Source organism: Neoarius graeffei, chromosome 15 (genome assembly GCF_027579695.1).
Source record: "Neoarius graeffei isolate fNeoGra1 chromosome 15, fNeoGra1.pri, whole genome shotgun sequence".
Lineage (NCBI taxonomy): Eukaryota > Metazoa > Chordata > Actinopteri > Siluriformes > Ariidae > Neoarius > Neoarius graeffei.
This window is the reverse complement of record NC_083583.1, coordinates 42,595,732-42,622,941: the sequence shown is the minus strand read 5'-3', so window position 1 is coordinate 42,622,941 and position 27,210 is coordinate 42,595,732. Positions and strand designations below refer to the sequence as shown.

The window sequence follows — 27,210 nt, the reverse complement described above, 5'->3', positions numbered from 1 at the left end:
AAAAATGGTACCTACTACCATCTGGCAAGGCACGCTGCAATACAGATGTGCATGGGAAGTTAAACTCTCGTGGTTACCAGAGGACTAGCCCCCCACTGTAACCCTAGCTATGTAATAGGCGAGAGGCCGAGGGCTACGGAGATCGGCGCCGCCCGATGCGCCACCATCAGAGTTGGGCCTGGTTAGTACTTGAGTGGGAGACTGCCTAGGAATACCAGGTACTGTAGGCGCGGGAAGGACTTTGACTTTTTTTTTTGACATGTCTTTGGTGGAACTGTCCGTGAGGCGACAGTGCTAGCCATTTGCACCACTGTGCCGCTATCTGTCATTGCTCTGCTCTTATCAGCCTGTGCTTGTGTCAGGCTGTAGCCAGTGCCCTGTTCTCTGCACAAAGCATCACAGTATGATAAGATTGTGTAGTGTTCTTTATTTTAAAGGGAAAGAGGGTTTGAGTCTGCCATTTCAGTAGCTTTTGAAAGGCAGCCATGTGGTTCCTATCGTCCTTGCTCTTTTTCTCCATTCTTCTGCAAATAAAGGTAAGCAACTGCAATTGGAGGCTGTTAGTGCTCCTTTCAGATTTTAGACATTTTAATGATCACACATAATGAGGTGATTCTCTTGTGTGTGTGTGTGTGTGTGTGTGTGTGTGTGTGTGTGTGTGTGTGTGTGTGTGTTACACTTATTTGTTTATAATTATGACCTCTTGTCTTTCTTTCCTTCCCAAGTCTGCACAAGTTGAGGACTGGAAAACAGCCACATCTATTTATGCGTTCAATGCCACAGATATCAATGGCAAGGAAGTGTCACTGTTAAAATACAGGTAGGCAACATCCTAGTACACAAAAAGAAGATGAAGAAAACGAAGGGCATTCTTTTCTTAGCTCATGTTCGTGTTATTTTACTACCTGTATATTTAACTATGTTAAATGTACAGTAAATATGTTTCTTTTACAAGATATTTTACTTCTGATTAATTCATTAACTGTGTTGACTTTGTCCTGAATTTGAACAAGCAAACTTACAGAAACCAAATGATGTTTTCATGCAAAATTAGAATTGGTTTGCTAAAACAAAAATGATCTAACTGTTTTAGATAAATAATAAACTTACTTTTCACATGAAACATGACAGTAACTTAATTACGTCAGTTAAAACACTTACCTTGTACTTTTTAATACTTTAATGCTAGAACATTTAAAAGTAACAACTTCTATTTATTTTTGAGTAAATTTTGGTGGGATATATCAGCCAAATAGGATTTCTGTGTAAAATATGGAACTGTCATCAGTGAGTACAAAAGAAAGATTTTCTGCAAGATGAAGCTTACTTCCTTGGTGTTTTTAATTATTTTTTCAATAGCGGCCAGGTGGTTATCATCACCAACGTTGCCAGCGAATGAGGCAAAGGCCCAATAAACTACTCTCAGTTAGCAAAGATGCACGTCAAGTACGCTGAGAGAGGTTTAGCCATAATGGCTTTCCCATGCAACCAGTTTGGCAACCAGGTATGATGCTTTTATACTGTAAATGCTTCACGTTTTCATTTTTATTTTTAATTTTGTAGTCTTCAGGCCTCATGAGTCAATAGTAAGAGAAAATGTCTTAAAATGAAGAATATACAGTACATATACTGTATGTAGGCTGTATATGTATGAAGGGAGTAACTGCTGAGTACTTCAGTAAGTGTAGCAGTAATAGAAATACAGCATAATACACCACATTTCCAGAGAAATGGAAATATTGTTACATGTGTATTTATACCTCATATTTATACCCCAGAAAAAAAAACAGGAAATAGTGACTAAGTTAGTTTTACTCAGTGACTGATTGAGATTTACTCAGTGACTGAACAAATTAAAAATAACCTAAGATTTTCAAGCATGAGCATTTATTTCTATTTACTTAAAATATTCTTGAGGTGTTTCTATAATTTTGGCACATATTTCCAAGAGAAAATATGGTCATAAAAGCATTCTGCCAGAATTTTGTTCTTGCAGCTTGTGATGGTCTGACACTTTACTAACACACATTATATTGTTTTTTCATTTAACGTGTATTTTAAAGGTCTATTAACTCTATCATGATGCATAAATTACACAGCATGCATTATGTAACAGCCAAAATCACACACATTATTCAATCTGTAACTTAACTGTTGTATATATCTATAGGAAACCCTATATTTTATTGAAAGTACTACAAAGACAACATATCAAATGTTGGAACTGAGATATATCTATTAATTTATTTGAAAAATAAATAACAGGGGGCATGTTTACCACTGTGTTGAACTGAGGAGACCAATTGCTACAATTTTGAAAGGTAAATGTTGCCCCATTCTTGCCTGATATACAATTTCAGTTGCTCAAAAGCTCAGGGTCTCCTTTGTCATATTTTGCACTTCATAATTCAAATGTTTCAGGGTGACAGGTCTGGACTGTAGGCAGGCCAGTTTAACACCCGGACTCTCTTACTATGGAGTCATGTAGTTGTAATATGTTGTCGTGGTTTCTGGGGTGGGACAGAACACTGAAGCATTGGGGACAAGCGAGTTTTGTCAACTTGGGGTTTATTTTTGCAAAAAAAGGATCGCTTTTCAGCGAAGGACACCAGACTCATGCACACACTCTCGAACTGGGAGAGAACTGCCTCCTCTCTGTTCTCTCCTCATATCGGCCCTCTGACGTCACTGAAAGACACACACACAACCTCAATTAGACACAGGTGTGATTGTTTCACCACTCACTTTCCCTGGCCTCGCTCTCCATTCACAAACCAGCATTTGACCACGCCCCTGCTGCCACATACCCCCACCGCCAAACTCAGGCCGGGGAGCCATCCAGCCTGCAGCCAACTCCCCCCCCATGGAAAAGAAAGTCCACCACCACCATCTGTGTCCCCGGCCTGTGGACGACCTTGAACTTGAAAGGCTGGAGGGTCAGATACTAACAGGTGATCTGTGCATTGGCATCCTTCATGTGGTGGAGCCACTGGAACTGGGCGTGATCAGAGCAGAGGGTGAAAGGGTACCCCAGCAGGTAGTATCAGAGGTTGAAGACTGTCCACTTTATGGCCAGACACTCCTTTTCAATGGTGCTGTCCTTCATCTCCTGCACAGAGAACTTGCATCTTATGTATAGCACTGGGCGCTTCTCCCCCTTCACCATCTGGGGCAGAACAGCTGACAGCCCTCTGTCCAACATGCCTGTCTGCAAAATAAAATGGAGAGAGAAGTCAGGGGAGTGTAAAAGTGGCCCCCCGCACAGTGCAGCCTTTACCTTAGTGAATGCCTGTTGGCATTGCTCCATCCACTGGACCAGATCTGGTGTCCCATTTTTAGTGAGATAAGTCAGCAGACTGGTGACGTCCAAATAATTAGGCACAAACCTTTGAAAGTAGCCAGCCAGCCCCAGGAATTGTCTCGCCCCCTTTTTGGTCTTGGCCCTCAGGCAGGTAGCAATGGCTGTGGTCTTGTCAACACACCTGCTCATGACCCAAGTGGTTTTGGCACCAGTGTCGTGGTTTCTGGGGTGGGATGGAACACTGAAGTACCAGCCAGGCGGGTTTTGTCAACTCAGGGTTTATTTTTGCAAAATAAGGATCGCTTTTCAGCGAAAGACACCAGACTCATGCACACACTCTCGAACTAGCAGAGAACTGCCTCCTCTCTACTCTTTCTTCCTTATCAGCCCTCCACTGTCACTGAAAGACACACCCATACACACAACCTCAATTAGACACAAGTGTGATCATTTTGCCACCCACCTTCCCTGGCCTCACTCTCCATTCACAAACCAGCACTTGACCACGCTCCCACTACCACATACATGCAGATTGGCATTGTCTTGTTGAAATAAGCAAGGCCTTCCCTGAAAATGATGTCATCTGGATGGCAGTGTATTGCTCCAAAACCTGTATATATCATTCGGCATTAAATGGTGTCTTCCCAGATGTGCAAGCTACCCATGTCATGTGCACGAATACCCTTCATACCATCACGGATGTTGGCTTTTGAACTGTGTGCTGATAACAAGCTGGATGGTTCTTCCTCTCTTTAGCTTGGATGATTTCCAAAAAGAATTTCAATTCGTCAGATTACAGGACAGTTTTCCACTTCATCTTATTCCATTGTAAATGAGCTCAGGCCCAAAGAAGGCAGCAGTGTTTCTGAATATTTTTTATACATGGTTTTAACTTGTGTTTGTGGATGCAGCGATGAACTGTGTTCACAGATGATGGCTTTTGGAAGTGTTCCTAAGCCCATGCAGCGATTTCCATTATTGTGTCTGTTTTTACTGCAATGTAGCTAGCTGGATGGCTCGAAGATCATGGGTTGGTTTTTGGCCTTGTCTTTTGTGTACAGAGATTTCTCCAGATTCTCAGATTTTTAAAAATGATATTATGTACCATAGATCAGGGATTCTCAACCTTTTCTACTTTAAGGCCTACCTATTCATACTTGTAACAAGTCGGGCCCATTAAAAAAAGATCCAATTATTTTAGCTAATCTATTCTATTAGAATCTAATACTCTATTGTAAAGTTTGTTAATGGAATGCAACATTACTCCCTTTTACAGATGGGAGATAAGGAATTAAATAAATGCAATAAAAACAAACTGTTTTTAAATAGGTATTGTATTTAAAACTATATGGATGTGCCAGAAGCCAGCATAAAACCATGCATGCAGGGCACTCTCAGTCAGAAGGGATTAATGATCTAAAAGTGGAGTCTGTTCCATTAACACAAGAACTTATTGCCATGTTTGTGTACAGCAAACAAGCAAGTTATTAAAACCAAGAAATACACTCAAAAGAAATGGATATAGAAACCACTCAATGGGATAGATCCTTACATGTTAAAGAAGGATTTTTCGTACGAGTTGGAAAATTATCTATCCAATGATTTCCCCAACATCACCAATTACCTGGTGCTGCAGACATCATTCTACACAGCCAAATGTCAGAGGGCACGGTAGAAGATGGATCTAAGTGCAGAAAAATGTTTATTTACAATAGTGAAAACACACACAGGCAAACAATCCGAAAATTGGCAGGCAAACTTGTAAATGTGAATATCACAGGCAGCGAGAAAAACAGGAACTAGGAAGAGACACAGGAATCAGAAAACCAGGAAATCAAACACAAAAACTCAGGCTCAGTAATGTGCACTGAAGCGGTGTAATACTTCACACTGAGTGTGCATCTGCTCAGTCTTTATACAGACGTGCTGATGCACCTTAATCCCATGCAGGTGTGCATGATTAACAGCGCACCAGTCCAGAGTGCACCCGAGAATTCAATGGGCGCGTGCGCCAAAGCACGCAGGACTGACAGAACCCCCCCCCCAAAGAGCTCCCTCTGAGAGCAAAAATCCATTCTTCCTGGCCCCGGGGATGAGGTCCTAACGTTGGGTGCCATGTCATTGGCACACAACTCTGAGCCGACATGGCACCAGATACTTGGCTCAGGTGGGAGCTTGGGCTCAAGCTCAGGACAGGGTTTGGACTCTGTGCTTAAAGTGGGCACGAACTTTGGAGATGACTCTGACTCTGGACTGGAGTCGGGTGCAAGCTCTGGAGAAGACTCGGATTCTGGACTGGATTTGGGTGCAAGCTTGGGACTTGACCCGGACTCTGGACTGGAAGTGTGCTCGAACTCTGGAGATGACAAGGACTCTGGGCTGGAAGTGTGCTCGAGCTCTGGACTTGACTTGGGCTCTGGACTGGACTCGAGCTCTGGAGATGACTCGGGCTCTGGGCTAGACCCGGGCTCGAGCTCTGGAGAAGACTAGGGCTCTGGACGGGACTTGGGCATGGGCTCGAGCTCTGTCTGGTGGCGGGACGATGACGTCTTCATAGCCGGGTGGTGATGGGACGACAATGTCTTCATAGCCGGGTGGCAGCGGGATGATGTCTTCATAGCCGAGCGGCGGCGGGACGACATCATCTTCATAATCAGGCAGCGGCGGGACGACGAGGTCTTCATAGCCGGGTGAGGCACAGGCTGCTCCGTCATCTTCTGGCACTGGTTCTGGAACAGGCTCAGGTTCTGGCACTGACTCTGATGCTGGCAGTGGCTCTGATGTTGGACCTGAAGCTGGCTCCAACTCTGGCGCTGTCACTGGCTCTGACACTGTCACTGGCTCCCACTCTGGCACTGGCGTTGGCTCTGGCACTGACTCGGGTACTGGCTCTGGCACTGGAGTTGACTCCAACTCTGGCACTGGAGCTGGCACTGGCGCTGGCTCAGGCACTGGAGCTGAGACTGGCACTAGCTCCGACTCTGTCACTGGAGCGGACACTGGCTCCGGCTTTGACTCTGGCACTGGCTCAGACTTTGGTGCAGGCACTGGCTCCAACTCTGGTTCTGGAGCTGACACTGGCACTAGCTCTGGCACTGGAGCTGACTCCGACTCTGGCACTGGCGCTAACTCCGACTCTGGCACTGGCTCCAATGCTGGCGCTGGAGCTGACACAGGCACTGGAGCTGACACTGGTTCTGGCACTGGGGCTGACACTGGCACAGATGCTGGCTCTAGCATAGGCTCATGCTTTGGTTCCGGTGCTGGCTCTGGCTCTGATGCAGGCTCTGGTGATGGCAATGACTCTGGTTGGTGCTCTGTTTCAGATGCTGGCTCTGGGATTGACTGTGGAACAGGCTGTGGGACTGGCTCTGGACTGACAGCCTTTAGGAGGATCTCTAGAGCAATGGCCTCCTCTGCTGCCACTGTGTCGGCCTCTCAAAAATTTTTATGGGGGTTCTACTTCTTTAGGGACTCATAAATGAACCAGAGCATTACCTGAAAATCATGTGAGCTCTGAAGGCATGGGTGCTCTATTCTCATGAGGAATTCGGCCCATCAGCGTGCTCGTCCACTCAGCCAGGAAATCATGCATGTAATCCAGATGGGTTCTGGAGGCTTGAGTTCCTCAAGGTCTGTATAAAAGGTGCCATACTGTATGCTGAAGCCAAACAGGCGATACTCATCGTAGGATGTGGGAGTGTAAATGCCAGTACGTTGCCGGAAAAACGAGGCGAGAGGCTGAGATACCAAATTCTGGAAATGGCATGGCATAGTGCACTGGAACTCTTCTGCTGCATCCACTATTTGGGTGAAGTATTCTGTCAGAGAGCACAGTAGGAGACAGATGTAAGTGCGGAAGAATGTTTATTTACAACAGTGAAAACACACACAGGTAAACAATCCAAAAATCGGCCGGCAAACTCATAAATGTGAAACTAGCAAGAGGTTAGAATATTGTCCAAACAGAATATCACAGGCAGCAAGAAAAACAGGAACTAGGAACAGGCACAGGAATCAGAAAACCAGGAAATCAAACACGAAAACTAAGGCTCAGTAATGCATACTGATGTGGCGTAATACTTTACACTAAGCATGCACCTACTCAGTCTTTATATAGGCATGCTAATGCACCTTAATCCTGTGCAGGTGTGCATGATTAACAGCGCACATGCGAGAGTCCGCTTGGCATGTGCACAGTCCAGAGCACGCCCAAGAATTCAACTGGTGCATGAGCTAAAACGCACAGGACTGACACCAAACAGATGAAAACCTGAAAGAACATGGAGGTGTACAACTTTTTATATGGGGCTAGGTTAAAGATCTCCAGATCAAGACACTACAAGAAAAATCCTGTATTGTTTATACCTGGGTAAGGAGGAATTTTTGGGCTTTTTGCTTGTTTCTTCGTGATGGTTGCTAGGACGCTACAAGTTTTAATATCTGGTGTAAAAAAACCTCAATTCTCAATCCTCCCTGCTCTTATCTTCCAGGTAAAACATTCACAAAGGTCCACAGAAACCCCTTTACAGACCTGGGTATTACGTGTAACATGAGTTTACAATATGGCAACCACAATCAAACAGTAAACAAAAAAACATCTGAGGACTTAAGCGTCTCCTGAACTTCCAAACATTATGAAATAATGGAAAATGGCAAGAAAACTCATTTGTGAATCCAAATGAAATAAATCAGAGGAATTTACAAACCTTTCACGAAGTGATCACTGCAAACTCGAGCATTCTTCGACTCCACTCCCTTCCATTGCAGCAAAAGGTTCAAAGAGCCAATATTCTCATTATCTTTTTGTAAAATCCTTTGCTCTTTCACCCTTTTTTATCACTTCATGGGGAACCCGGAAGAAACTTTTATCAGTGTTATGGTTTGTTTCATTTGAACAGTCCAAAACAATGCAAGTGTAGGGTATTTTAATGAATAATGAGGTACCCCAGCGATAGTAACACTTTGTGAACAGCGAGCTTAGCTGACCACCACTTCATATCTTGCATATGAGGCAGATGTTACCTTGGATGTACCTGACTAAAAATTAGCTTCAACTTAAAAAAAAAAAAAAAATTCACGACCCACTAGATGGCACTTCGCGGTCCACGAATGGGCCGCGGCCCAGTGGTTGAGAAACACTGCTCACAGATGATGTGATCTCCATATTCTTTGCAATTATATTGAACATTATTCTTAAATTGTTGCACTATTTGCCCACTCAGTCTTTCACAGAGTGTGGAACCCCTCCCTATCTTTACTTCTGAGAGACTCAGCCTCGATAGGATGCTGTTTTTATACTCAGTCATGTTACTCACCTATTGCCAATTAACCTAATTATTTTTTAACATTACACAGCTTTTCCACTCTTTTATTGTCCTGTCCAAACTTTTTTAAACATATTGCTGGCACAAAATTCAAAATGAGCATATATTAAAAAAAGATTTCAACATTTGTTTCACTCAGTTTCAGCATTTGATATGTTGTCTTTGTACTATATTCGGTGAAATATAGGGTTTCCGTGATTTGCAAATCACAGAATTCTATTTTTATTCACATTTTACACAGCATCCCACCTTTTTTGGAAATGGGGTTGTATATACAGTGCCCTCCACGATTACTGGCACACCTTGTAAAGATTAGTAAAAATGGTGAGAAAAAAATCCATCCTTTGGTGAAGAACATTTTATTTATCACCATTCCCTGACTTATAAAGGTCAACACACTTTCCCCTCATTTGGTTTGTGTATTTGCTTATCTTTCCCATGTTGATGGATAACTAAGGGAATTTGGCCTCTGTGTCACCTCATATTTGTACCCCAGTTAATCAGGAAGTCACGGATTACAGCTTGAAAGTTCCTACACACTCCAATCAACTCAAAATGTAAAATATATTTTTTAAAGATTTTATCTGGGCTTTTTTCACCTTTATTGGATAGGACAGTGTAGAGACAGGAAATGAGCGGGAGAGAGAGACGGGGAGGGATCGGGAAATGACCTCGGGTCGGAATAAATCCAGGTCCCTGGATTTATGGTATGGCGCCTTAGCCAACTGAGCCACGACGCCCCCCAAAATGTAAAATTTAAATGGGAAACATGCTTCAGTTACATTGTGTTCACTATAATTTCCAGGGGTGCCAATAATAATGGCATATGTGTTTTTGTTGAAAATAATTATTTCTGGGCAAGGGATTTGTTTTTCTCTGAATAAATTTCTTTCAATTAAGGGTTGGATTTTTCTCATTTTTACAGTGTGAGATGACGCTACTTCACCAAAAGGTGGATTATCTTCTCACCATTTTTATTTATCTTTGTAAGGGGTGCCAATAATTATGGAGGGCACTGAAAGTGCAAAAATGTAATAATGGTAATTATTTGCTTTGATGTGAGTGACAGTTTTTTTTTCCCTCTCTCTATTAATCAGGAACCTGGCACCAATGAACAGATCAAAGAATATATCAAATCCTACAATGTGCAATTTGACTTATTCAGCAAAATCAATGTAAATGGACCAGAAGCTCTTCCCCTGTGGAAGTGGTTGAAGTATATCTCCAACAGCAGAAATAAGGAGTAAGTCAGCACTATTCAGGCATAATAGTAAAAGCAGATGCATGTATTTTCCATATAGATACATAGAGAGATACATGGGGGGGGAGACAGTGGGTGATGTCCATGTACTAACCCCATTTCCAGAAAAGTTGGCATATTTTCCAAAATACAATAAAAACAAAAAATCTGGGATTTGTTAATTTCATGTGAACCTTAATTTAACTGACAAAAGTACAAAGAAAAGATTTTCAATAGTTTTACTAACCAACTTAATTGTTTTTGTAAATATAAACAAAGTTAGAATTTGATGCCTGCAACACGCTCAAAAAAAGTTTGGACAGAGGCAAAATAAGACTGAAAAGTTTATAGGATAATGGTTGTCTGTGTCTATGTGTCAGCCATGTGATGACCTGGCGACTTGTCCAGGGTGTACCCCGCCTTTTGCCCGTAGTCAGCTGGGATAGGCTCCAGCTTGCCTGCGACCCTGTAGAAGGATAAAGCAGCTAGAGATAATGAGATGAGAGATGAAGTTCATAGGATATTCAAGTAGCACCATTTTGGAAGATTCCACAATAAGCAGGGTAATTGGTAACATGATTGGGTATAAAAGGAGCGGCACCAAAGTTCAGTCTTTGCAAGCAAGGGTGGGTCATGGCTCACTGCTTTGTGCCAAAATTAATGAGATAATTGTTAGTCAATTTCTCATCTCATCTCATCTCATTATCTCTAGCCGCTTTATCCTTCTACAGGGTCGCAGGCAAGCTGGAGCCTATCCCAGCTGACTACGGGCGAAAGGCGGGGTACACCCTAGACAAGTCGCCAGGTCATCACAGGGCTGACACATAGACACAGACAACCATTCACACTCACATTCACACCTACGGTCAATTTAGAGTCACCAGTTAACCTAACCTGCATGTCTTTGGACTGTGGGGGAAACCGGAGCACCCGGAGGAAACCCATGCGGACACGGGGAGAACATGCAAACTCCGCACAGAAAGGCCCTCGCCGGCCATGGGGCTTGAACCCAGACCTTCTTGCTGTGAGGCGACAGCGCTAACCACTACACCACCGTGCCGCCGTTAGTCAATTTAAAAAGAACATTTCTCAACAAAAGATTTTAGGTCTTTCGAAATCTACAGTATATAATATTGTGAAAAGTTTCAGGGAATTCAGAGACACCTCAGTGCGTAAAGGGCAAGGCCATAAACCACTGTTGAATGTGCGTGACCTTCGAGCCTTCAGGCAGCACTGCCTGAGAAACTGTCATGTTAATGTGACAAATATAGCCACATGGGCTCGGAAGTACTTCAGAATACCATTGTCAATAAACAGAGTCCACTGCTGCATCCAGAAATGCAACCTGAATCTGTATTACACAATGAGGAAGCCATTTATCAATTTTATGCAAAAATGCCACCAATTTCTTTGGGCCCAAACTCATCTCAGATGGACCGAAAAACAGTGGAAATATGTGCTGTGGTCAGATGAGTCCACATTTCACCTTTACTCACTTACTTATCCCTTTAACGTCTGAATTAGTCCACCTGCTGGCAAGTAGGATGTTGCATGACTAAGTTTGCCCCTCCACAAAACTCTCTCTGTGGCAGCAAGGCCACACATTTCCACATCTGCCTCTATCAACACTGCCCATGTCTTCTGTGGTCTTCCTCTTTTCACTTGCTTACTCATGTGCAGTCTTCCCACTTTCTTAATCCATCCATCACTGCGTTGCACATGGCCGAACCAGCGCAAGCGTCTAAGCCTTATGATGGACTATGTCTTCAATTCCAAGTCTCTCTCGAAGAACAGTTCTTACTCTGTCTTCTGGTTTTATGCCAGAAATCCACCTAACCATGGATCACTCATTTCTTTCTACTCGTGCAAGGTCAAGCCTGTTTAACGGCCAGCTTTCGCTAGCATACAACATGTCATCTCTGACACAATTGTCAAATATTCTGCCCCAAGTGGACAGTGAAAGGTTCTTGCATGACAGGATTGCAATTGGAAGCTTGTTTTTGGGAAACTGGATGTCAAGTTCTCAGTGCCAAAGGTGAACACAACCATTGAGTTGTTATCAGAGAAAGGTGCAAAAGCCAGCATATGCATACATGTCAACCTTTGGTCAATCAAACCTGTATAACCAACCTCCAAAATCTGTATTTCCCTTATAAAATCCGTATAAGATGCAAATTAAAATAATTTACCTAAAATTTGAATGATAATTAGCAATGATATATCCCAGTTACTTTTTATTCAATATTAATAACAATAAACCTTCAGAATGAATACAAAGTATTTTTCCAGTCTCACCTGTGAAAGGTAATCCCATGTGATCTCGTTTGGACGGTAAAGCTGTTGGTACAGTTAAACGCAGCACATGAATGAGGCATCTTTATTCTCGGCTACTGTATACCAGAGACGGCTGAAGAATCTCCACTTTGCCCCATCCAATATGGCGGCGAGGATGACGTATGATTCTACGCAGAAGGCGGCGTCTATGTTTATATGTCTATGACTTCCCGGTTGGCGGGATTCTCACAATGCGGTGTGCGCATGATCAAAAGTGGAACGAAGTCTCGCTACCACAAGATAACGCGCGATTTCATAAGACTCTTTACTGGCTGTCTGTGGTGTACAGTACGTTTATCATCGTGGGAATTGATTATAGCTCTAAATAAATATTGAAGTTTTTTTTTAAAGAATCCGTATAACTTTATTTATACGCCCGTATACTACGTTTATTGAATCAAATCCGTATAAAATACGGACATTCCGTATAGGTTGACATGTATGCATATGTGATGGTGTGGGGGTGCAGCAGTGCCCACAGCATGGGTGAGTTGAATGTGTGTGAAGGTACCATTGATTATATTGGGGCGTATATTGGGATTTTAGAGAGACGTATTCATCAAGACAATGTCTCTTCACAGGAAGTCCATGCTTATTTCAGCAGGACAATGCCAGGCCTCATTCTGCACGTGATACAGTGTTTGTATGTGTGTGTGTGTGTGTGTGCGCTTGACTGGCCTGCTGCAAGTCCAGATCTGTTTCCTATTGAGAATGTATGATGCATCATGAAGAGGAGAATCAGACAAAGACAGCCACGGCCTGCTGAGCAGCTGAAGTCTTGTATCAACATGGGCGTCGCCACCATTGAATGTGAAGGGGACATGTCCCCCTCACATTTATTAATTCTTCGTTTGGATCCCCCCACATTTAACATAAAATATTAGTTTACCCAGCACCGTTTCTATTGCTTCGTGAAAGAATCCATTCCGCTTGATCGATAAGAGAAAACACAGAGCACTGAGAATCCACTCCGGGTTTTCCGGGCGCTCCCTACAACAGCTCACCGCGCGCGAGGGAAGGGAATCTCAGCGCGAGCACAGAAATGTTGGTGCAGCTGCTGGAAAGTGGAGGAGGTGACGTCATCCCCATTGCATCCTCACAATGTCTTGCTTTTGCTAAAACCTTATTCTTTTGTGATCTGCCCTCAAAATTAACCCTAGGACACGTTAAATTAATATTCAACTAAACAGTGAAATAAGTTTAGCCTAATGGGGTATTCTTGGTTGATGATGAATTGTTTGCAGTATTTGCTCCCTCCCCAGACACAATGGACATAAGGAAATTCTTTACAAAGAAGCGGAAAGTCAGTCAGAATTTCCCCACAGGACAGGGTTTTTTGTCCCAATGGAAATGTTAGTGCAGTTAGCTGGCTAGTCAGTGTTAGGAGATGTATCAGCTAGCTTAACGTTAGCTATCATTTCATTCAAACCCAGTAGGCCTGCCTTACTGTAATGCCAAGAATGAGGTCAAGTCTGCTCTGATGATATTTATTGATTCCTTGTTTTGTCTGGTCTTCGGCAGTTTTCTGGAAAGTAACATGGGAAATCAGTGTATGGGGAAGGAATAGTAGAGAGGAAAGCGATGGAGAGAGATGGATGGTATTCCAGGTGGATTGTGAAGGAAAGGGGGATAAAAGTTATGAAGTGGTAGAAATTGTGGTGGCACCAATATAAGGAGTTATATCTATAAATCTATTTGTTATACTAATCTGTAAATGCTACTGTAGTACCACCATTGCATGTAGGTTGACAAAACTGCACTTGTTCATTGTGTGAAGTTCTCTTTTATGTGTCATTGCTTGACCCAGTGTAATTTTGTGTTATGAAGACTGCATGATGCCATGCCATTTTTGTTATGAGTATCGCTAAATCGGAAAAAAGTAAAATGCACCCACTAAAGTCACTGTTGGTGGTGAACAAAATTGCACCTGTTCATTGTGTGAAGTTATTTTTTAGGTGTCACCGTTGCTTGACACAGTGTGATTTTGTGTTATGAAGTTTGCATGATGCCATGTCATGCCTGTTCATTGTGTGAAATTATGAATATTCTTATTTTTAAACATACAGTTGAGTGTCACTATTGCTTGGCCCAGTGGCATGTTGTGTTACATCTAAAACTAAATAGAAAACACAAAATAAAAAGTAAAATGCACCCATAAAGTCATTGTTGGTGATAAATTGTGTCACATTCATCTCATTATCTTAGGCGTAGCGGTGGGTTTAAAAACAGGCTGATGAATATATGGACTAGTTGAATGAGGACTTATTGTTGAGTCTCTAAAATAGTCATTGAATTAAGTGACTTTTGTAGGTAAAATTAGGTGTTTAACAACCTGTTAAAAATACACCAGAATGCAGGAAATGGCATCTAATTAATTAAAAATTTTCTGGCGGGGGACCCCCCGCCAGTGTGTCCCCCCCACATTAAAAATGCTTCTGACGCCCCTGTGTATCAAGCAAGAATGGACAAAAATTCCAATTGCAAAACTGCAATAATCCGTCTCCTCAGATCCCATACGATTATAAAGTGTTATTAAAATATAATACAATGGTAATAATGCCTCTGTCCCAACTTGTTTTATGAGTGTGTTGCAGGCATCAAGTTCTAACTTTGTTTATATTTACAAAGTACTTTCATCAGTTAAATCAAGGTTCATGTGAGTTAACAAATCCCAGATATTTGTTTTGATTGCATTTTAGAAAATATCCCAACTTTTATGGAAATGGAGTTAGTACTTTTGTCCATAAAAATACAGAATTATTTTTTATAGATAAAAGGTTGTGATTGCCTAAGTATTCACCTTTGCTGTCAGACCCCTAAATCATTTATTCTGGGATAAGACATGCTTTAAAATTTTAGTTTGGTAATGAACAATTATTTCATGATATTGGGTTAAATTTTGACCCAAAAAGATGGGGAAATAGGGTCCAAGTTAAAAAATACAGGAGTTTCTCTTTAACAGTAACAGTGTGCAGAACTCATTTTAAACTAGCTTTGTAACATTAGCTAACTTACATTAGCTCAGTTAGTCCACTCTCAACATTGCTCAAATCTGCACATCCTTAGAGCAATCAAAAATCAGCAATAATGATTAAAACATGAAAAGATATTACAGTCCTCTTCACTACACCACGGATTAAATATTGAGTCAAGCTTTGTTCTTCACTTCCACAGTGATATTTTATAATGACTATAATATAAACCTGGTGGCTAAAATATGTCTTTTGTATTTTCCATATAGAATCAAGTGGAATTTCACCAAGGTTTGTGCCCATTTGATTTGATTAATTTGGGAGCCAGTACAACTGCTATGCTGTGTCTCACAAAAATTTGTGACTTAAGGCAGACACTAGAAGTAGAAATGAAAGATTTAACATGTCCCCAATACTATGTACATGTCTACTTGTATGCTGTAGTTAAGATTTATATCAGATTCTAGTTTATTCTTATATGAAACTTAGAATCTGTGGAGCCCTAGAACAGACATGGAGGAAAAAAAAAAGACATGCTTTGTGAGATCTCACAAAAACTCATTCATTGAGGTCAGTGTACTTCTAGGTCAGTTTGGCTACATGGAAACCATGATGGGAACCACAATAATGGAACACCACTGGGAGAGGTTCGTAGAATTTTGAGATTGGCCTCAAATTTAAAGACATTGAATTCATTTTGTAGATGTGTTTGTGTGTTTTCATGGCATTTGAGATGATTGCTAATGCTAACACAGCTGCTCATTGGGTGTAACCGCAGTGGCTTCTGCATACAAGAGATCTATGCAGAGACGTGTGTAATGCAGTGCAATTTTGAATATACCATAGTTTGCGCTGGTAAAACAATAGGAAACTCTAACGCTGTGCAACATCTTGCAAAACTCAGATTCAGATTTCTCTCACTTATGTGAAAACTGTGCCTACTGCCAAGCACTGATTTAATGTCTTTATATGTGAGGCCAATCTCAAAATAAAATGCTATAAAAGGTATGTGAGATGTCACACAGTTTTTCATTTAGGTCCATGGGTCTGGGTCAGTCCAGCAACATGGAAACAGGGCTATAGTGGAGGCTAAATACATGTAAACAGCATTAACGCACATTCTATTTTTCTGAAATAGCATATACACACCTGTAAATAGAATTTATGCAATTTTAAAATTAGCTAGCATTAAAGTTTCCCATTGTTTTACCAAAGCAAGCCATAGTATATTCAAAATTGCACTGCATTATCAGCATTTATTGTAGTATCTGTGTGACCAATCACATTGTTTCTCCATATATGTCTCTTGTATGGGGAAGTCAGTGCGGTTACACCCACTAAGTAGCTGCATTAGTATTAGTGTTAACATTCAGCTTGAATGCCGCAAAAACACACAAAGATATTTACAAAATGGATCCAATATCTTTAAACGTGAGGCTAATCTCAAAATTCTATGAACCTCTTCTACTGGTGTGTGTGCTCCATTATTATGGTTTCCATGTAGCTTGACTTAAATGGGAAAAAAATTAAGATCTCACAAAAGTACATTTTTTTTCACTGCATGATTTTTTTTTCCCTCCATGTCTCTTTTGGGGCTCCACAACAAACACAATTACCTCTGTGGGGAAAAATTCCCCCTCAAAATCAGTTGTTTTTTTTTTTTTAATGTTTAGAATCAAAACTCTCATTTTCTAGATGATAGACAATCATGACATTGTACTGTTAAGTGTTTAGAAGGATATGACAGGGAATTTTTTAAAATGTTGAGAATCATTGGATTTACACTCACCACTTTCTTAGGAACACAGTCATGCAGTTATCTAATCAGCCAATTTGTTGGTGCCAGATAGGCTGGTTTGAGTATTTCAGAAACTGCTGATCTCCTGGGATTTTCACACACAACAGTCTAGAGTTTAAACAGAATGTATTCGACTGAGCATTAAAGCTGCGGTCAGTAGCGTTGAGAAGAAAGTGGACTTCAGCTTGAAAATTTGAACAAGTACAACTTCCAGGTCCCTCTCTGTCCCTCTCCGCTTCATTCCAGCCCTGCCTCGAAAGCCCCTCCATGCAGAGGAGGCTGCCATGCACATGCAGGCTTGCAACCCTGGCAACTGAAGTTGTTTGATAACAGAAACTTCGTGAATCATGCTAAATAAGCAATAAACCACTTTGCATTACCAGTGTTCTCCCCAGGATCAAAATAAAGCCCTAACTTTTGGAGGGCCCGCAGGGCCGCGTGCCTCACCAAAGGCACGCTGGGGTAAAGAACAAGAGGTGGGTTTCCTCCTCTTGTTGGCGGGGTCCGGGGGGCCTTTTTGAAAAAAGAGATCCCCTTTGGTGGCATCTGGTGACTTTTAGGAGCATTTTATGGTGGTACTGACGCTGTCACTTTTTATTGTTAACATGGTTGAACATAGCTGTCAACCCCAAAATGAAAAAAAGAAGAAGTGAGAAAGCCAGGGTCCAGGGGCAGTTTATAACATTGAATAAATTATTAGAAAGATAATATTAAAGGAATATAAAATTAGTGAATTACTCAAATTAATACCATCACCAAAAATCCTAAAACCATTATGACAATGATATATTAACAACTTTAAATTATATAGTTATAGATTTGTACATTTATGTGCTTATTTTTATTTCCCATCACCAGCACAGACTAGCTAGGCTACTACTGTAACAATAATAAACATACCAAACACAGCATGCAAAGTTCCTGTTGAAAAAAATATTTGGCTATACATTTATGATAACATATCTGTGGGACAGTGCAAAATAAGCTATTATTTTACTTTAACTTAGCAACTTTGCAAATAGATCTAACTGAGTTTAGATGTTTAACTTTTTTCAAACATGATATAAAAATATACCTTCTCGCTGACAGAAGTCTGTGCTGCAAACGCGATCAAGAGTGATCCTGATGATGATCTCGCTTTTTCAAGATCTTTGTGAAACTTTCTTTGTATGTGAAGTTCAACATCTCAAAGGCCTTGGTGTTTACAGCTGATACTCCTGTTGTAAACAGTGCATCAGAAATGGTGCTTGCTCGCTGAATCAGCGATAATGCATGGATAGATTTTGGTCCAGTTGGAATTAAACTTCATATCATACTTAGCTGCACATTGATACTTGGAAATTTTCTGTTTCTTTAGAACTTGGAGGGCCCGCTGATCCAGAATCGCTGTCACTCATTTTCGCCAGGTGTGTCTTTCCCGCCAGTAACGTGCAAATGATGAAGAGAAAGTAAGACGCGATTTCATTGTTTGACTTCCTGCAGTCAACCAATCACGAACGTCCTTTCACTGCATGATTCAGTGCAAAAAAATTGAGTCTCACGGCAAAGTCATGAGCGTTGACAGGGCAGTTTTCAGCAAGTGTCGGTGCAAAAAATAGCTTGTCGGCAAATTTAAAGTGTGTCGGCCCTGACACACAAAAGCACTCTGGGGAGAACACTGCATTACATTACATGGCATTTAACAGTTGCTCTTATCCAGAGCAACATACAACGAGTGCAAAAGTCTGGTACACGAAGTGCTGAACTTCTAAACAAGAAAGTTCTAGTGCCAACTGAACAAGTGATGACAATACCTAGTGTAATATTCTGTTGAAGTACCAATATTCAAACAGCCAAGGAAACAAACCAACCACACAAAGTACAACTAAATAGAGAAAAATAAAACTCAGTCAGCTAATCCCAGGTTAGACAGTATACAGCCTTGGTTGGTCTAGACCGAAACACAGTAACACAGTGGGCAGGGAAGCAGGGGAAAGGTGCAGCCTGAAGAGGTGAGTCTTTAACCTGTGCTTGAAGGTGGTCAAGGAGTCGGCAGTTCTGGCCTCAATGGGAAGATCATTCTACCAACGGGGAACCAGGACAGACAGCAGTCTTGAACAGGCTGGGGAGGAGTGGAGAGGAGGAGCCAGGCGACCAGTAGTAGCGGAGCATAGGGATCTGGCTGGTGTGTAGGGGTGAATCAGACTCTGGAGGTTTGCTGGCCTTAACCCCTTGACAGCTTGGTAAGTTAGCAATGTCTTAAATTTGATACAAGCTGCGATAGGTACCCAGTGCAGGTTGGCAAGCAGAGGGGTGACATGGAAAGAACAAGGGAGGTTGTAGACTAGGCGAGCTGCAGCATTCTGGATGAGCTGCAGGGTCTGATGGCAGAAGCTGGAAGGCCAGCAAGGAGGGAGTTTCAGTCGTCCAAGCAGGAGAAGATCAGTGCTTAGACCAGGAGCTGAGGAGAGTAGGTGGTGAGAAAGGGATGGATCTTTCAGATGTTGTACAGAAGGAATCTACATGTCCGGGTCACTGCAGCGATGTTCGCTGAGGAGGAGAGTTTGTCATTGAGCACGACCCTTAGGTTCTTTGCACTGGGTGAAGGTGACCTAGCAATGCCCCCCAGGGAGATGATGATGTCTGGGGTGGAGGATGGAGCAGAAATGTAGATTGCCTCCGTCTTGCCTGGGTTGAGCTTCAGGTGATGGTTGTCCATCCAGCTCTAGATGTTATGCAGGCAAGCAGAGATGCAAGCAGAGATCTGTGTGTCAGAAGGAGGAAAAGAGAGAAACAGTTGGGTGTCATCAGCAAAGCAGTGGTAGGACAGACCATGAGCAAAGATAATCGGGACAAGAGACTGGGTATAGATGGAGAAGAGAAGCGGACCAAGGACTGAGCCTTGAGGGACGCCAGTGGTAAGTGGGTGTGGTGCTGATACAGAACCAGACCAGGTAACTTGGAAGGAGCAGCCAGAGAGGTAGGGCTTGAACCAATCTAAGGCTGATCCGCAGATCCCTAGAGCTGATAAGGATGACTGGAGGATGGGGTGATCAACAGTGTCAAATGCAGCAGAACGGTCAAGGAGAATCAGAACAGAGAGGCAGCACGTGCTGCATGAAGTGCCTCACTGACAGAGAGAAGTGCAGTCTTGGTTGAGTGTCCAGCTTGGAAGCCGGACTGGTGAGGATCCAGGAGATTGTTCTGAGAGAGAAAAGAGGAGAGTTGGTTAGCAACAGCACAGTCAAGTGTCTTTGATAGGAAGGGGAGAAGAGAAACAGGTGGTTGTTCTGGATGACAGAGGGGTCTAGGGTGGGTTTTTTAGTAGAGAAGTGATGTGGGCCCATTTGAAGCTGGAGGGAAAGTATCCAGAACAACCACCTGTTTCTCTTCTCCCCTTCCTATCAAAGACGCTTGACTGTGCTGTTGCTAATCAACTCTCCTCTTTTCTCTCTCAGAACAATCTCCTGGATCCTCACCAGTCCGGCTTCCAAGCTGGACACTCAACCGAGACTGCACTTCTCTCTGTCAGTGAGGCACTTCATGCAGCACATGCTGCCTCTCTGTTCTGATTCTCCTGAAGGAGATGCAGAACTGTGAAGGAGTTGCAGATGGCAATGAATGATCTTTTCCTCAAAAAAGACTGCAAAGTCCTCTGCACTTATGAGAATATTTATCTGTGCGAGCACAGGCATACAAATATCAGGACAAGTACCAAAATGATGCAGTTGCCTGGGCACTTCATAAAGATATTTTCAGCAACTTTCAAATAAAACAATACTAACCAGTAGCCTTAGTATCGGAAATAATCTAACCTTAGCTTAACTGCAACATCACAGTAACAATGAAGTACAGTACTAGTCAAAAGTTTGGACACACCTTCTAATTCAGTGTTTTTTCTTTATTTTTATTAATTAAAAGGTACTTCATGTCTTAAAGTAATGATGGATATAATTTCTCTTTACTTAGTTGAGCGGTTCTTGATATAATATGGATTACTACAGTTGTGGAATAGGACTATTTACTGTACTTTTATTATTTACCATTTGATCTCAAATGCATTAAGAAGGCAATAAACTCCACTAATTAACTTTTGACAAGGCACACTGTAAAAAAAAATAGTTGAGAATACTTGAAATTTCAAGGCAACCGTCTGCATTAAGAATTTTATGTTTTGCCAACGATGTGCCCATGATAATCCAAACTATGATAAAACTGTTATCTTTATTAAGAATTCTTAATTAAGTCAATTTTCAATTCCTCATTCTGCCAACATAGATTTCTCTTTTTGCTGAACAGTGGCATTCACAGTAGTGCAAAAAGGCAATTGAGGTTATCACAATTTTTTTTTAGATTTTTTCACCTCTATTTGGATAGGACAGCGTAGAGACAGGAAATGAGCAGGAGAGAGACGGGGAGTGATCAGGAAATGACCTCGGGTCGGAACCGAACCCGGGTCCCCGGATTTATGGTATGGCGCCTTATCCACCTGAGCCACAACGCCCCTGAGGTTATCACAATTTATCATTAAACTATACATGCCTTTTTTCATTGTTCTACACAATTACAAAACTTCAATATTGAAATAAAGTTTTTAAAACCTGCGTCGTGGGTATGGCGTCGTACCATAAATCCGGGGACCCGGGTTCGATTCTGACCCGAGGTCATTTCCCGATCCTTCCCCGTCCCTCTCTCCCGCTCATTTCCTGTCTCTACACTGTCCTATCCAAATAAAGGTGAAAAAAGCCCCCCAAAAAAGTCTGATAACCTCAATTGCCTTTTTGTACTACTGTGAATGCCACTGTTCAGCAAAAAGAGAAATCTATGTTGGCAGAATGAGGAATTGAAAATTGACTTAATTAAGAATTCTTAATAAAGATAACAGTTTTATCATAGTTTGGATTATCATGGGCACATCATTGGCAAAACATAAAATTCTTAATGCAGACTGTTGCCTTGAAATTTCAAGTATTCTCAACTATTCTTTTTTTACAGTGCACACCTGTTAATTGAAGAGCATTCCAGGTGACTCCCTCATGAAGCTGGTTAAGATAATGCCAATAGTGTACAAAGCATCATCAAGGTAAACAGTGGCTACTTTGAAGAATCTAAAATAGGAAACACATTTGTTTTTTAACACTTTTGTTTACCACATAATTCCAGGTATGTTCCATGTGTTACTTCATAGTTTTGATGTCTTCAATATTGTTCTACAATGTAGAAAATGGTCAAAACACAGAAAAACCTTTAAATGAGGTGTGTCCAAACTTTTGACTGGAACTGTATGTGCTATGAAGTGTTGCTGTAACCATTAATATATTATTTTTGTGGTTAATTTAAAAAAAATAAAATCAAACATGAATCAGGGGTAATTACTTGTTAAGCAGAAATGTGGCTAACTCAGCATTGGTTTTGAATCCTTTCAAATGTTCATGAGTGAGAGCATGTGTAGCTGCTTGTGCACAAACAGTGAGTGACATTCCATCAGACTCTCCTCCTGGCTCTGATTGGTTGTTTTGACTAGGGCACCATGGATTCTTTCAAATGGCATTAAAGAGCATGAGGTGGAACCAGAGGAGCTTGATTTTTTTTCATAGATTATCTGTCTTATGTACTACTGTCAAGATATAGTGACAGCTTTAGTAAATATGACAGGTTTTTTTTTAAATATAGTTTACCTACTGCAACTTTAACGGAAGGTCATAACCTATATCTGCATGATTTTATTATTTGTGTGATTGTCACATGATTGGTTGATTACAAACCCAATTCCAAAAAAGTTGGAACACTGTCCATCCATCCATTATCCGTAACCGCTTATCCTGTGCAGGGTCATAGGCAAGCTGGAGCCTATCCGAGCTGACTATGGGCAAGAGGCGGGGTACACCTTGGACGAGTCGCCAGGTCATCGCAGGGCTTGGGACACTGTGTAAAACAAATTAAAACAGAATGTAAAGATTTGCAAATCATGGAAACCCTATATTTCATGGAAAATAGTACAAAGACAAAATATAAAATGTTGAAACAGAAATTTTGTTGTTTTTTTGAAAAATATGCGCTCATTTTGAGTTTGAGGTCAGCAACACATTTCAGAAAAGTTGGGATGGGGCAACAAAAGACTGAAAATATTGTGTAATGCTAAAAAACCAAATGTAGTTAATTGGCAACAGGTCAGCAACATGATTGGGTATAAAAAAAAGCATCCCAGAGAGGCTGAGTCTCTCAGAAGTAAAGATGGTAAGGGATTCAATGCTCTGTGAAAGATTGCGTGGGCAAACAGTGCAACAATTTAAGAATAATGTTCCTCAATGTAAAATCGCAAAGAATTTGGGGATCACATTATATATGGTACACATCATCAAAAGGTTCAGAGACTCTGGAGAAATCTCTGTGTGCAAGAGACCAGGCTGAAAACTGACATTGGATGCCTGTGATCTTCAGGCCCCCAGGTGACACTGCATTAAAAGCAGACACGTGTCTGTAGTGGAAATCACTGTATGGGCTCAGGAACACTTCAGAAAATCATCGTCTGTGAAAACACTTCATTACTGCATCCACAAATGCAAGTAAAAACCAGATATAAACAATATCCAGAAACACCGCCACCTTCTCTGGGCCCAAGCTCTTTTGCAATGGACTGAGGTGAAGTGGAAAATTGTCCCAAGGTCTGATGAATCAACAGTAGAAATTCTTTTTAGAAATCATGGACACCATGTCCTCCAGGCTAAAGAGTAGAGGGACCATCCGGCTTGTTATCTGAACAAGAATGGGACATTTCACTTTCAAAACTACAACAATTAGTCTCCTCAGTTCCCAAATGTTTACAGGGTGTTGTTAAAAGTAGAGGTGATGCAGCACAGTGGTAAACATGCCCTTGTCCCAAATTTTTTGAAAGGTGTTGCTGACAAAAAATTCAAAATTAGCGTATATTTTCAAAAAACAATAAAATTTGTCACTTTCAACATTTGATATGTTGTCTTTGTCCTATTTTCAATTAAATATAGCATTTCCTTGATTTGCAAATTATTGCATTCTGTTTTTATTTACAGTTTACACAGCGCCCCAACTTTTTTGGAATTAGGGTTGTAGGTCACTTTATAATTAAGCAGGTGTATAGGTGTCTCTGTTAAAGGGCTGATGACACGTTTTTGACATCTTTGGCGATGTTTTATAACATAAAAAGTAATTCCCGATGATCCATATATTAATTCACGAAGGCGCCTATTTTACAAGTTATGATAAAAAACACGGCTATTTGGGCAAATTTGACGGGGCTGCAGCACCCAGGAGACGAAAGAGGAGGCGGGGCTATATGACGTCAGCGAAAGAATCTTCCTCCTAACTTACCAGTTTGTTGTTGATGCGAGAGGTGTTCAGTTTATCATTATTAGTATTATTATTATACATTATTATACATTATTATAATATATATATATATATATATATATATATATATATATATATATATATATATATATATATATATATAGTTATTATGCCTTCGTGTTGTGTTGCCGGCTTTTGCTCCAAAACCCACAAGGATGGGGTAAGTTTATTCAAGTTTCCCAGAGATCCCGAGCTGCATGCGAAGTGGGTGAAGCAAGTCAGGCGCACTCGTGACAAGTGGGAGCCCTCACCAACATCCGTCCTGTGCTCTGAGCACTTCGATTTGGATTGCTTTGACACCCTTCCCAGCTTAAAAGAATCTCTTGGGTGTTCAGTTCAGCACAAACGTGTGCTGCTACCATCAGCAGTGGCTACAGTATTCCGGAGGGGGTCTACTAGTAGCTATGCCGGATCCAGCAGTCGCCTGGGACAAGGCGACTCCTCCAAAGACAGTCCAACTGTCAGAACATGTGTTGAGAAACGACATAAGATAAAGGTATGTAGAGCTATAGAGTGCTCCGACATGATCTAAAAATAGTAACCATGCGGTCTGTGCGGCCATCTTGGAAGTGACTCGCTCCAGAGCGCTCATAGAGTACACATCATAGAGTACACATTCATGATAATCATAAATGTAATCATAAAGTCGGCGTAATATCAGTCATGTATTTGCTTGTGAAAGCTTGTTTCTCAAAGCAAACACTGAGGGAAAGCTAACTTAGCCAGACAAGTAGGCTACAGATTGTCATTTGCTTACGCTGATGTAGGTTATCAAATATTTTGCTTCATTCAAGGATAAAACTAAGAAGCCATAAACTAGAAGACGTGCCTGCCAATATTATCCTAAATGTATCACGGATCAGGCATAGTCGTAAGCTTATTATGTTAGCCGTTTGCATGCTCCATTAGGAACTATGTATTCAGTGTAGCATACGGCTTACATGATTTAAGCAGTGTTTACACATGCAAGACAACAATACACAATATTAAAATATTGATTCCGTAACATTTTGAACAAATACGGGTTGACCTACCAATCCTTGTTATCCAACCTTGTGGTGTTCAATGCTGGGCTGTCTGCCTGTCCGCTGTCCATCTCGGGGTCGGAGTCGCTCTCAGATTGCACAGTAACAGGTTCAAACCTGTACGGTTGGATGCACCCGTGTTCGTCATCACTTGATTCTTCCGATCTATCCCACTCACAACACAATTCTAGACTCCCAGAAGAGGAAGAGCTAGCACTAGAGAGTTCACCGGCGTTTTCATGCGCCATTTCCATTGAGTAGACAGCCAGTGAACCGCAGCGTGTTCTTCCGCTGACGTCACAACATGGCCGCGAGCCACGGACCCAGTTTTCTTGCGCTGTGCAATTAAAAGTTGGATATTCGCGTAACAACAGCTTCTTTTCACGTAATTATAACAGAAATCTAACACGTTTGCCATGTTGTATAGTTTATTTAAGAAATTGCATAGAGTCATGTTCGTGTCATCAGCCCTTTAAAGTGACCTGTGAGTATATGTTCAAGTTTAAACTGAATAACTGATGTCAGTGAAATTCATTCATAGTTTCTTGCCTTAAATGCTCTTTTGGCTCAGAAAAAATGTTGACACTGATGTCTGATTTGTGCAGTTCCTTATTAACCGTCAAGGCCAGGTTGTAAAGAGATACTCACCACTGACAGATCCACATGTAAGTAGAAAATATATTCTCACTTTCTGCACCATGTTTGCAAAATACTTTGAGAGAGAAACTAATTGCATCAAGGCAAAAGCAGAAATCTGTTTCACTGCAGATTTCACATGCAGATTCCCACACTGTAGCTCGGTCTCTATCTCATGCATGACAGGAGAGCATACGGTCTAACACTGGCTAGTGACCTTTGTTACTAATTTACAAAAATATAACAATTAGAGGTAACAGTGTCTGTGATAATTACTTCCCTGGTTACTTTAGTCAAAGTGTTTTTGTTTATGAAGGCAGATAGTTTGGCTAATGATGCTGAATAAGTATTTTGTGTGTGTGTGTTTGACTTGCATCATCTCATCTCATTATCTCTAGCCGCTTTATCCTGTTCTACAGGGTCGCAGGCAAGCTGGAGCTTATCCCAGCTGACTACGGGCGAAAGGCGGGGTACACCCTGGACAAGTCGCCAGGTCATCACAGGGCTGACACATAGACACAGACAACCATTCACACTCACATTCACACCTACGGTCAATTTAGAGTCACCAGTTAACCTAACCTGCATGTCTTTGGACTGTGGGGGAAACCGGAGCACCCGGAGGAAACCCACGCGGACACGGGGAGAACATGCAAACTCCACACAGAAAGGCCCTCGCCGGCCACGGGGCTCGAACCCGGACCTTCTTGCTATGAGGCGACAGCGCTAACCACCGTGCAGCCCCGACTTGCATCATAGAATGTGCTATTTTTCTGATTTACATTTTACGCATATGAAATTAAATTGCCTTCATGAAGCATTGCCTAGGTGCTTTGCAGTATTTAGCAAACCTGGTGTTGTTATCAAAGACACTTCAAAATATTATGAATCCTCCAGGGCTCCATTTAGGAGGAAGCTGATTAGATATGCAGTGTTTGTGTTATAAGGAAGGCGACAGAAGGACAGCTGTCTCTAATGTTCCATGTTTTGGACCAATTTGAAGGCAGCATTGCAGACGTTCTTACTGGAGAAGCCACTCATTTTCTGAAACTCTGAAGAGCAAACAGTCATTTTTAATACAGTATGATGATATTGTTACCTGTCAAACTCTTAGGCAAAAATTGTGCTAGTGATATGCTAAATTAAAGTTTTATAAACCTAGATCTGTCTCTTTTTCAGGAGATGGAAGACGATATACTGAAATATCTGTAA

General features: G+C 41.5%; 1 pseudogene; it reads left to right on the top strand.

Annotated features, from left to right (window-relative positions):
* Nucleotides 1-485: 485 nt before the first annotated feature.
* On the top strand, nucleotides 486-27,210 carry LOC132898865 (phospholipid hydroperoxide glutathione peroxidase-like; annotated as a pseudogene).